General features: G+C 42.5%; 1 protein-coding gene across 4 annotated transcripts in view; it reads right to left on the reverse strand.

Moving 5' to 3' along the window:
- WNT5B (Wnt family member 5B) overlaps positions 1-13,551 on the reverse strand; it is a 135,983-nt gene that overhangs the window by 27,323 nt on the left and 95,109 nt on the right. Inside the window, exon 1 of one of the 4 annotated variants that reach the window (XM_061638631.1) lies at positions 10,537-10,585. The exons of the other annotated variants lie outside the window; for them this stretch is intronic. The gene's annotated coding sequence lies outside the window, so the exon portion shown is untranslated. Of the gene's footprint in view, positions 1-10,536; positions 10,586-13,551 lie in introns of those variants that run through there. 4 annotated transcript variants of the gene reach the window in all.

Below are 13,551 nucleotides of genomic sequence, written 5' to 3' on the forward strand. Positions count from 1 at the left end.
CCCACAGGCAAGCATGGCCAGGGTGTCTCTGTTGCTGCATCACTTCCTAATGCTCCTTCCACTCTTTAAACTGGCACAGAACCTGTCATTAATTTCTAAAATGAGAGGGGCTGGGGCTCAAGAGAATCTTACGTGCAAGGCAACAACATGATTATTGGGTGGCATTGTGTTTCGCACATGCTCAAAGACATCCTCACCCTCATAGCTTATATGTAGCACAGAAAAAACTCCTATGACTTAGCCTTGTTGTTGGTTCATACCCATGAATGATGACTGTGGCATCAAGTGATGACTTACACTGGGAATGAGCCTTCACTGATCAAACACTAGCTTGAAAAAGACTGGTGATCCGTAGTAGTAATCATCATCATCAGTTGAAAACTTGTATTAGTACAATACAGGTACTATTTGGATATAATTTGGGTCCCAGGATTCCTGTAAAAAACAAAGTAGATTCCACAAACCTGAAGTCTGCCCACCTCTAGCCTAATGCATGTTGAAATTGACTCAAATTCCAGGAAATAACAACACAGGCTTATAAAACCTTTCCCAAGATCTAACACAAGGAAACCTGGTTTCAAATTAAGCTGCAAAAAGAGTAATGTCTTTATGTTTAAAGTTAAGATGGTTTCTTTTAAACATTTTGTATTGTTTTAAACATGTAATTTGGTTTGACTTTTTTTCCAACACTGTAAACTGCTTAGAGGCTTTTTTCAAGTATGAAGCGGTATACAAATTAAACAAACAAACAAATATCTTTGCCAGCCAAACATTTTGAGTTTTGTGACAATAAAGGACACACAGGGAATTTTCTCTGACCAAGCTTCAGCCCACCTGTTGCACAAAACAGCATTATTATTATTATTATATTCTCACTTGTTATTGGTGTGCTGCCAAAATTCCTGTGGCTGTTATTTTTTTCCTGTTCTGTTGTATGCCATAATATATTTATGTGTGTTTTTAATAGCATTGTAAATTGCTTGGACACCTTCAGGTAACAAGCAACTAACAAGCAGTAATAGTAGTAGTAGTTATTATTATTGTTATCATTATCATTTTACTTTGGTAGCATACCCTCTGCTTCTGTATTTCCTGCCACAAGTGTGCATCAGAATCTCTACCACAAGAGGTGAAGAAAATCCACACTTTCATCATTAGGACTGTGATTCTGTACAATGTGTTTAGCATGTGTTTCAGGCATAATTAATCTGCATGCAATTATTTTGAGTATTTATTGTTGATTGTAACATATGTAGCCACCCTTTCTCTAAGGAACTCAGAACATCTTCACAACAACCCAACAAGGTAATGACTTCCCCAAGCTTCATGGCCAAGTAACTCAGTCTGTTCCCTGCTGTGATGGCTTTCTAAACAAAGTGTTTTAAAAAATGCAAAGGATCATTGACTAATGTGAGTCTCCCACCTGCAGTCTTAAGTGGTACAGTCCATTTTGCCACCTCAGGATTCTACCACCTTAATCTGTTGCATATGTTATGGTAGCCTAAGTATATGCTCTGAAGAGATGGGAGAAGCAACCAGATTTGGGACACCTTGTTCTAACATTTAAAAAGGGCTCATGATGAGAAGGGCTGATGAAACTGCTACCCAGGTGCACACCCTGATATTATCTAGTCTTTAGAGATGTGAAATGCTTGCCAGATGTAAACGGTGGAGTTTTCCAATGTACAGGAGCATATGGACACACTACAATGTTTCCAGATTAAACAGAGACAAGGTTTCAAAGCTGGTGTTCAAGCCTGCTGATGTCATCCTGAGCAGTGTGGTTGTAAGAAAATGAGCACTGCAGTGGAAAACCATGATGTCAGAAGACAAAACGATATATATGAAGTGCCCAAATACTTAAATCCCCCGCGCAAATCCTAACAGGCCATATATTTCCAGACACTCTTTGCTTCTATCCAGGGCTGACCCAAGACATTTCGCCACTTGAGGCAAAGATCCCTCCCCCTTCAACGTAAAGAAGCTTGGGGAAGGACCATACACAGCTCAGTACTAGAGCATATGCCTTGCATACAGAAAGTCCCAGGTTCAATCCCCAGCATGTCCAGGCAGGGAACCATGGAGAGCTGCTGCCAGTCAGTGTATGCACTACTGAGCTAGATGGATCAATGTTATGGGCTAGATGGGCAGCTTCCTATAAGCTGAATGGACTGGAAGTTAAATTTTATTTCAACACTGGCAGTGGGATAGCATCTTCCTGTGCACCTGAGGGCACCAGGCTAGTTTAGGAAGTTTATGACAGGCCTGTGGCACACATAACTCTGCTCTCCAGTAGCAGCCTCAGATGTGCTGGGGGCAGTACTTTTTATTTAAAAAAATGAGGTGCTGTTACTCATACCTTGATAAAAGTGTTGTGTGTGCCAATGCAAAATGGTTGCCATGGGCAGGAAAGAAGAGGTACCACTACTCCATACCAGCGAATACCATCACAAAAAAGCACTGGCTGGAGGGTTTAGGAAGAATGGAATAGCTGGGGGGCTGCTGCTGCCTCCCACTACCTGCTCCTTAAGGCAATCGCCTTGTTCTGCCTAATGTAGTGTGGGCAGGCCAAAAAAGAGGCTTTCCTCACCCCCTATGCATAAAATTTGCATATGGTAATTCATATGTATAAATGCAAATTTTGAAATAATTACTACAATTTAAATAGAAATACAATACATCTCACCATAATGGTGACACCTAGTGACTTGTGTGCCTGCTCAGTTTGCTGATGAGGTGCTGCTGACTTGATGGGCAACTTCAGGGCTCTTGCTCTCTCAGACTTGGACTGGACAGCTCTCAAATAGAGTTCACCTTCAAATAGGGGACTGTCTCTGCAAAGCAGGACACATGGCGACCCTAGCCTAATGGCAGGGCCAACCCTGCCTCTGCTGTAGATCAGCCCTTTCTTTCTGTAGAGAGGTGCACAGGCTGAAGACTGCCTACAAGTCACACTATTTGACCGACAGCAAGTTAAGTGTTGCAGTAAATGTTGCAGTATTAAGAGTATTAAGAATTTTGATCAGGGCCACAATGCTTAGAAAATTTTCCCATCCTTTTCACTGTGTCATTTTCCTGATTAAAACTCATGATGCTGCTATTTTTCTCACAGGGCACAAGGTACAGATATAATATTGGGACCAGTATACTTTGCTCCATGGGACAAGTAGTGGCTGTGGGAGAGGGATATTAATTGGAAAACAGCATAGAGGAAAAAGGGTTAACCCTCCCTTTGCCCATCGCAGCAATCCTGGTCTGAATCGCATGCAAACACGCTCATAGATACATATCTAAGGCTGCCATTAACTAAAAACAAACAAATATGCAGGAGATAATATTCATGGATCTTTCACACCATGTCAGTTTTGCCCTCTGTACAGGAGCAGTGATTTGGCCAAATATTTAGGTGCTCCTGAAGAATAATCACGTGTGTTCTCATGCACAGGGGAAGGATCAGTGGCTCCTCCTGCTCTTCTTGAACAGCATACCTGTTCTATTTTGCTGGTTATACGCTTGGCCATCACTACATACATATATATAGTCACCACAAACCAGGCCCCACAGCACGCTCCCCCCCTTCCTTATACACCACATCCTCATCTTCCAATCTGACATGGTTCCAGATCAGCCCTGTGGCCATGGTTCTGTTGGAATAATTTTGGTCCCATTCTGTTCAAATCTTCTGTCCTCCTAGCCCCTCGTCACCATCTTCCCTCCCCAGTGATTCTTGGTCTGCAGCTAATTTGTTTATGATCCAAGGTATGCAAGTAACTACCTTTCATAGATATCCTCATAAACACCAGCAGGGATCATCAATCACCAAGCTCAGCAGTTCAGGGGCGGCTGAAGCATTTTTATTTTCAAATTCCTATAGGCTGCTACAGTGAAACTTCTGTGTTTGTTTGCACCAGAGCTTTTCTTCCTTCACTGCCTCAGATGTGATGTACCTGCTGTTCCCTGTTACACCTGGCAGGCAGATGTGAGGCTTGCCAGCCCCAGAATGAGCCTTGGGACAAAAAAAGCCTTGTATGACCCAGCTCCCTGAAGGAAGGCAAGACACACTACCTAGGCATAGCAGGATCCATGGCTGAAGAAAACAGAGCTACATTATTCCCATTTTATATACACTATAACTCTTCCATCCCTGTTTGTTACGTATGTGTGCTGGAGAAGGGGAATTATTTTTTTTCTGGAGGGTTTTTTTCTTTTTCTTAAAAAGAGGTGATGGGTAGAATGGAAAGTTCTGTCTGCCTGTCTAGGGAGGAAGGAAGTTGTATCTGGATGGATGGTTTTTCCATGATAAATGCTGAATCTTCAGAGATGGTATAATGTCCGTGAGAAGGATCGCCAGCCAGTCCCAAGTATAGGCATTTGAATGCACACATATACCCAGAGATATGTTGGATGAAGCTCTGGCTTGTGGCTCCTGAATACAACAAGGGAGCATTCTTGGACCAAGGAAAGAGGCTGGGAGGTGTGCAAAATTATAAACCACTTATTCAGGAGAAAGGGCCCACTGACATTAGAAGGACTGCTGTGGACTTGAGCCTAAATTATTTGTATCAAACTCAAGTTCATGGTTTGGACTAGAAAGTTTTGAAAGAGGAAAACTGTGGTGGAAAAAAATGGGGAGCTGAGCATAACACTCCATACTAGCAAGTTAAGGAATCCTTGATATAGGAAAGCAACTCTTACAACAATCTGATGTGCATTTTATGGCGTGCTGTCTCACTGAAATCAGCAAGACTTATAGCTGAATAAATATGCAAAGGATCAGGTTGCAGGTCTGTTTGTACCACTCCGTAAGTTTTAACCTGGGCTGTACCAACATTTATGGCAACTCAGTGTCACAAAACATGATGCTTACAGGCAGGTCACATTATTAAGTCACATTATTTAGATTTTTTTTCCCTGAGTATCCCAAGTGGTTAGTTCTGATTTAGCCTCATCTTGTTTCACCTTATGACAATCCTGACGAATCTTGGTGGCACCTATGGTGATCATACAAGGGTTTAGGATTGAAGTGCCAGTTTAAATGAAGGACTCAGTTCTACAGTGAGAAAGTGAGAACATCCTCTTGAGGTAAACAGTTCATCCATACTCTCTGCCCCAGCCTTGACTCTGCCACAAACAACTCTCCATTCACCCTCTCATCACCTGCCAACATTAAAGACACATATCCATAAATTAGCATGTTCAGAAGTATAATCTTATAACAGGGTATCAGGGTAGCCAACATGATGTCATCCAGGTGTTGTGGATTACAATTTCCATCAGCCCCTCACACAGTATGGCCAATGGCCAGGGATTCTGGGAGTTGTAGTCTCTGGAGGGCACGACAATAGCTACCCCTGCCTTAAAATGCCCTTACATGGACTATGCTATGTATCTTTACTCAGAACAGAAGTAAGTCCCACTGAGTCCAATGGTGCTTACTTCTAAGTCAGCCTTAAGATCCTATGCATCTTTACTCAAAAGTAAGGCTCACTTTGTTAACTGGAGCTTAGTCTCAGGTAAGCATGCATAAGTTTGAACCTCTCCATTATATAGACTTCAGGATAACCAACCTCTGAGGAACAAGCTAGATGTCATGTTGGTCACATTTTTAGATCTTGTGACTGGAAGTCTTTTTTTTTAACTCACAGCCCCACAGAGGACCCCTGTCAGGATTGGGATCATGGCATGAGGGGAGGGTTTTTAATTGCTCCCCCCCAGTGTGGTGTAGTGGTTAAGGTGTTGGACTACGACCTGGGAGACCAGGGTTCGAATCCCCACACAGCCATGAAGTGCACTGGGTGACCTTGGGCCAGTCACTGCCTCTCAGCCTCATGAAAACCCTATTCATAGGGTTGCCATAAGTCGGAATCGACTTGAAGGCAGTACACACACACACACATTTTCATCACTGACATTGCATGCACTTATGCAAATACAGACACTCCAGAGCTGCTATTTTGCCCTGAAAGTGCTTTTTGAATTTTTGAATGTGTAACAAGCCTTTCATCACTAGCTCCCTTTGTCCAAAGTCTAATTGTTTTCCCACTATCTTCTCCCTCCAAAGGAGACAGATTGTGTCCTGCTCTGCTTTGACATCAAGTGAAGACTTCAGGATACCAATGACAGCATAGATGAAGCAATAAATTGAACGATGATGGTACAACAGCTTGCAAACAGGAATTCTTCTCATGGTGCACCAATTCTCTTCTTGCTATTGCTGGTTAAGAATCTAGGAACGAAGTATCTGACGAAGCCTCATAATGTATTTTTTGTGGCTGAACTTTTAAGAGTTAAAATTTAAGTGCACAGGGCAGAACCACAGAAATCCAACAGGGCAAATGTCAAAGACCTTTCTGGTAGATTTGGATTAGTTGTCTTAAAAAAAGAAAAATCCCCCATGGAATTCACTTAATCGTCTGATTCTTCAGAGGAGGAATTGGTGGTTGAAGTGAGCTGACAGTTATCACCCACCACTGACAAGATATAGCATTCCCAAACATACTTTCATCCATGAACAAATGAAAATGTGAATAAGACTATGGCTTGGATCCAGATTTAATCATGCTAAGATTACACCCAATGAAATCAATAGGAAGTTAGTCATCCCCTACATTTTAGTGGGTCTAAGTATTACTAGCAGTATAATCTTAACCATGTCTGCTCAGAAGTAAGTCCTACTGAATTCAATGGGGCTTACTCTCAGGTAAGTGGGACTATGATTATCCCCTAAATCTTAATCCAGCTCCATGGATTGTTACCTTTGGTTGAGGGAGTTATCAGTTCCATAGAGAAACACAGGAATGATCCATGGTAGCCCAGGAAAAGAATGTGAAATAGGATTCCCTGGAATTCTTTTTTCTTTGGAAAAAATAGTCAAACTGGACATCAGAAGTGGCAACATTCAGATACCGGAGGAAAAATGTTACGATTTCCCATTATACTCCATTGCCGACCTGAAAGTTGCCATTCTTCAACAAAGTAAAATTAGCATAAAACTGCTGAATTAGAATTTATTGAGAAGTTTGATTCTATCAGTTTAGGCATGAATAAAGACAATGGTTTCCTGATTCACTTCAGATGATAATTAACTTAGCAAGGCTGGGATGTCTGTGTTACTGCTGTTGTGAATGGTCACTGCTTATTTTGTATACGTTTAAGGTTTAATTTAATGTTGTGCACATTTAAGCCTTAATTTAATTTCCAAGACTTTATTTTTTATATTTCATTGCCCGTCTACATTGAAGTATATGTGTATACTTGCCCACTGTGTTGCACCTCTGATGAAATGGACTCTAAGCCTCAAAAGCTTATGCCATTAAATGTGTTATGAGACTCCTTGTTTTATCTAAGGATAAAGACTCCAGGATAACCAGCCTCTGAGGAACAATCTAGATGTCATGTTAGTCACATTTATGAATCTTGTGACTGGGATTATTTTTAACTCGCAACACCACAGAAGACCCCAATCAGGATTAGGATCATGGCATGAGGGGAGGGTTTTTAATTCCTCCCCATATCATTTTTACCACTGACAACTGCATGCGTATATGCAAATGCAGACACACCAAAGCTGCTATTTGCCCTGAAGCTATTTTAATTTTTGAATTGTGCAACAAGCCTTCCATCACTAGCTCCCTTTGTTCAAAGCCTGATTGTTTTCCCACTATCTTCTCCTTCCAGTAACGAGATTAAGTGTCCTGCTCTTTTTTGGCATCAGTGAAGATTTCATAACCGATACCAATGACAACATGGATGAAACAATAAACTGAACAGCGATAGCACAACAGGTGGCAAGCAGGAATTCCTCTCATGGTGCATCCACCACCACCTGGGGATCCTTTCCTCCTAGTCTTTTCTGCCATCATGAAAGGTTTCCAGGTCTACGTTGGCTCATTTAGAGAGCTCCTCTTTGCTTCCTGCACTGAAATGGCCAGCGTATGAGAGTGGTCCATCTTTTCTTGACTAAATTGGAGAGGTACCAGCAGAAAAGTGGTTTTGTAATAGCCTTGCTTGCTTTCTGGAGCAACATTTCATGTCCAGAAACAAGCCCTCAATCATTTCTTCAGGTTCTCATGTCCAGGGGTGTAGTCATCCATGATCTCAGAGGGTCTTAGACCCCTTACCTTTTGGGGAGCCAAGTCCCAGCAGGATCCCTATGTCTCCGGCATCCTATGAGCCAATCAGCAGGAAAAAGGAGTGTGTTAACCGCTGAGAAGAGTCTTCTAACTTCTTTCATTATTGTTCCCTACAGAATGGAACCAATCAGAGTGAAAGAAGTTCCTGTTTTACTTCAAAAAGCCAAGTTGTGGAGAGTGAGAATTCTGTAACTGCAGAAGAGGAGGCAGCAAATCCTGATGACATCATCCCATCTACATCATCAAGCAGTTTGGTATCAGCAGGAGATAAATGTGTAGATGCTGAATCCAGCAATTCAAGCAATATCTCTGACAGTGAGAGACAAATGGTGACAGTGATAGAGAAGCAGAAAGCAGTATTGAAGCCTGGCCAGAGTATTCTATAATCTTAGAAGGGGGTGTGGCTGTGACTATTATGAAGGAACTCTGTACTTCTCAATTTGCCTTCATTCTCCAGGTAAAGCACTGTGATCTCTCCATGCATTTAACAGCAGGGGTGGGGAACCCTTTTCAGCCCAAGGTCCACATTTCCTTGTGGGAAACCTGGGGCCTGCATGCCAGTGGTGGGTGGTATGATATCAGAGGCAAAAATATGCACAGCAATTGATGTGACTCTTACCTTTGCACAGTAGGCTACCCTTCAGCAATGCAATAGCTGGAGGTTTCCACACCTCTCTCTATCCTCTACCCAGGCAAGCAAGAGCCATTATCACAGTTCAAGGGCACATTCCAGCCAGGCAAAAGCACTGCAGAGGTCACAGAACAGGGCCAGTAACAAGTGTATGGCCTCGGGAGAGTCCCAAGGGCCAGATAAGGAGGATTTGAGGGCCGCATTTAGTCCCCGGGCCTGAGATTCTCCACACCTATTTTACAATCATGTAAAACTCCTACTTTACAACAGCTGTGTCCTGCTTTTCAAAAGCTGTTAACACGGGGGTAACAATATTACCTCCTAGCAATGGGGTGCTGTAGTTATTAACAAATTAATATGTTGAAGTCTTGGATATAAGATGTTAACACAAAGTTTCACTTATTTAATAATGAATGTTTTTATCACAATTAAATCTGGGATAAAGCTAATGATGTGTAAAGGCAAGGTACAGAAAAGCATTGCTGTTCTAATCCCAGATGACTAAGGATGCTTAACATTCAGTGCCATCAACAGTTGAGTAGCATAAAGAAAAAAAACCAGGTCTCTGCTCACTAGGAGTTTATAATCTAACATTTGGCAGCAGGTAAAGAGAGCAGAAAGGGTGGAGAGCAGGAATGGAAACTACGAATTAATGCTAGCAAATGTTCTTGCCAGTACTGGGTCTTCGCCGCAGCTGGGCTTAAATTATGAGGTTAAGCAAAGGGCTTCATGGATCAATGAAAATATCAACAGCCTTGTGTTTTACTAGAAACATCTGAATGCCTAATAACTTCTTTAAAAACACTTTTTTGGCACAGGATATTACAAGAGAATTGCAGGAAGACATGCCAACACAACTGTTTAGGACTGGATGCCAGAAGCCTAGGAATATAGGAATGACCAAGTGGGTCAGACCACTTGTGCCTCTGTTCTATTCCAAACTCTTTCTTTCAAAGGCCTGAAGTAGATGACTCAGAAGAGAATACAAGAGATCCATCAGTAGGATCCCAGCACCAGGGCTTTGCTTGTTATTGACAGCCGTAACTTAATTAAAATATGAAAGTGACCCTTCCCCAAGATAAGTTCTTTACTGATTGCATTTGTGACCTTAGATAAAAGATTCAGAGTACGTAGGTGTTTTGTTTAAGCAGCTAAAGAAACAGAAACAAAAATATGATGATGTTGGAATTGAAGATTAGCACAGACTATAACCTACCTAGACTATAGAAAATGGGTGGGGAACCTTTTCAGCCCAAGGGCCACATTCCTTTCTGGGTTAGTCTTCTAAGGGCCACATGCCAGTGGTGGGCAGAGCCAGTGGCAAAGTGTGGGCAGAGCAATGGCTATAACATTCTACCTTTGTACAACAGACTAGTTTTTACAAACACTCACACACCCTTCTCTGCCCTCCATCCACAGTCTGAGGACACATTCGAACCAGGAAAAAACATTTGGGGGTAAAGCAGGGCCAGTGAGGAGTGTGGCCTGAGGACAGAGTTCCAACAGCCAGGCAGAGAGGCCTGGAGGACCACATTTGGCCCCTGCTGCTGAGATTCTCCACCTACGCTGCAGAATAAATGTTCAAGAAGAAAGTCCTGAGAAACATACTCCACCACCTCTTTCTCCGGGTCTCAGTTTAAATAACCTATTTACTGCTCTACAAAGCTATGGTACTATAATTGTCCTGCTAGCTTTTCTTATTTTACTCTTTCCACAAAGTAATAGACTTTTCATGTAGCAAGTACTTAGGTAATATAGGAAGCTTCCTCTTACCAGATCAGACTATTTTCCCAACTGGTCCAATACTCTCTGACTGGCAACAACTTTCCAGGGTCTCAGACAAAGGACATTCACATCTCCCTCTATCTGGCTATTTTAACAGGAGATGGCAGCTGTTATGCTTCCCCCTGCTGAAGAAAGATTACCTTTGGCTAACGGGGAGGAACTACAAACATCATGGAGGAGGGGAAAGAGTTACCCCTTTCACCAGGTGCGGCAGTCCCAGTTTGATTGTTTGGTATGTGTGGATTTCCTATTTATGTTTTTGAACCATGAGAGACCCTGTTTACAGGTCCAGTTGCTCCCTAATCCTATGCATGTTTCCTGAGTTCAACAGGGCTTCCTTCCTTCCTCTTGAGTGTGCATAGGATTGCAGCCTGAAGCACACAGCACCTTTCCAACTTGCAGTAGTACTCTCACACGGCCTTTCCCAGTGATCTCAGCACCATCTCCTTCTATCGCTTTCCCAGGGTTTAGGTAGGATTTCTGCACTGTTGCGGAGATTGCTGTCACTAAGGTCAGAGGCTGTGCAGCAGGAAATGCCAAGATATACCTGATGGTCTTCAGCGGCTTTATGACAGCTGTCTCTGGGGTGCTGAGCCAGAATAACAGAAGGAAAAGGCAAAGGAGTTTTAAAAAGGGTTAGTTAAGATCAGTTAAAGAGAAAAAGGAGGAGGAGGAGAAAGTAAAAACAACTAAAAAAGCCAGCAACATTACCTGGCTCAGACATGTTGGGGCCAGAGAAGATGGCCTGTAATAAACCCGTCATAAAAATACTTAACACTTATATAATGCCTTCCATACGCTGACTTAAAAGTGTTTTATGAACAGCAGGCAAACACTATCTGTGTTTTCTTTTACTCGCAAGGCATGTAAAAGACAGGGAAACTAAGTGAGGTGGACAAGGTCAAAAGGCCTACAAGTGACAGATTTAGCTTGAGCCATTTGAAAATATTTAAGAGGCTGCCATGTACTGTACAAGGGGAGATAACAACTGCATATTAGTGCTATAAGGAGCCCAAGGCTACTGTGATTAGTGTTCAAGTATAGGGAAAGTTGGGCAACAGTAAAATCAATCCAGGTGAAATGTAGTACCTCACACGATATCTGTAAATTTCCTCTTTGCAAGGCAAATAGCAGCTTGGGGGTGTTAGTTGGGAAAATGACACAAGGGAAAAGGGTTAAAACTTTGAAACCTTTCCCCTTGAGTCATTTGCCCAATTAATACCTCCCCAGCCCACTATTTAATAATTAAAAAATATGCCTTGCAAAGAAAAATTCACAGATATAGGTATGAGGTTCTACATTTCCCCTGGGTTAATATTATTATTGTCCAACTTTCCTTATACTTGGATATTCTTAACTTAAAACTCTTCCCTGGGGCCACAGTCCCAATCTGTTCCTCATTTAAAAAAAAAAAAGTGGGAAACCTCCCACAACCCAACTAGACACATCCTAAAGATAACATCTACAACATATCAATGCAAAGCTCAAAATGTGTAAGAACACTCACAATTGATAAAAGCAGTAATTGGCTAGAATATAATGTTCTTGACATTTTCTTCATACCTAGGTAGATATATACTTGTAAAGAGAGCCAGTGTGTAGTGATTAGAGCAAGGATGACCAATATGGTGCCCTACAGCTGTTTTGGATTATGCCTCGCATCATTCCTGACCATTGGTCATGCTGGCTGAGGCTGATGGAAGCTGTAGTCTAAAACATTTTGAGAGCATCACATGGGGGTTAGAATATCAAACTAGAGGACACCCAGGTTCAAATTCCCACTAAGCAGCCATGCAGCAATCTAGGCAACCTAGCTTACTTTACAGAGTTATTGTGGGGATAAAATGAGAAGTGGTAAGAACCACCTACATCGCCTTGAGCTTCCTGGGGGATAGAAATGTAATGAAATATGTGTTATATCCAATGTTAATCATACTCAGAGTAGATCATTGAAATGAATTGATATGACTAACTAACTTCAGTGGGTCTACTCTAAGCAAAACATAGTTGGATATAACCCTGTATAGTATTTGCCTAGTGAAGGCAATGCTTCAGACATCTGACATTGTGGGCTCAAGACCACGAAAGCTCATGCCACAACAAACCAATTAGTCTTCAAGAAGCCACAAGACACCTAGCTGGTTTTGTTGTAAAAGACTTAACATGGCTACTCTTTCAGAATTTAGCCTGAAAGAAGTTCTATGCCTTTAACAGCTGCATGACAAGTAGAAATCCAACTGGTTCCTATTTCCCCATCACCTGCTGTATCTGCTGAACGTATTCCTGCCATGTATTTGTTAATGGGTGGGGAAGGAGAGGTGGCAATTTGGCTGGCCCAGGTAAAGCTGATATCAAGGAGGTGGTGGGGAACAGAAGATGGGGGCAGCAGAATGAATGGGGCCAGTGACCACAGAAGAAATAGTGAAGAGGAGGCACAAATAAGATTTCAGGAATGGAAGTGCAATTTGGGCTCAGTAGAAAGCCTGGCACCAGTGGTCAGCCAGGTTGGGTACTGGCAGAGGCCCCAGTCGCTCATAAGGGCCCTGCACTGGCCTGATCTGGCTGTGCCACCACTTGCTGGTTTGTAAATTAGGGCATTGCATTTTGGGTAAGTCAACATGGTGGGCAGCCAATGCAGATGGGAACCAAGCTTAGTCCCCATTCAGAAGTTGCAACAGCACCCCACCACCACTAAAATGTCACCTGGGGGCTCAATGAGAAGGGTGGTAAGCGATGCTGCTGCTGCTGTGTTGTGGCAGCAGTGGCAGAAGATGAAAAAGGTGTGGCCACATTTGGGGGTGAAATGTGTTTGTTGGCACTTGTGCCAAGGGCCACCTGAAGTCTGATGCCAGCCCTGCTAACTGGGGTTAGGGTAAGAACAAACAAAGTGTCTTGCTGGATCCATATCCAGTGCATCATACTGCATCCAAGTAGGACTTTTGGAGAATGGACAAGGGTGCTCACACTGTACCTGATCCACACAGAGACACTAGGAATGCTCCT

Source organism: Rhineura floridana, chromosome 8 (assembly GCF_030035675.1).
Source record: "Rhineura floridana isolate rRhiFlo1 chromosome 8, rRhiFlo1.hap2, whole genome shotgun sequence".
Classification (NCBI taxonomy): domain Eukaryota; kingdom Metazoa; phylum Chordata; class Lepidosauria; order Squamata; family Rhineuridae; genus Rhineura; species Rhineura floridana.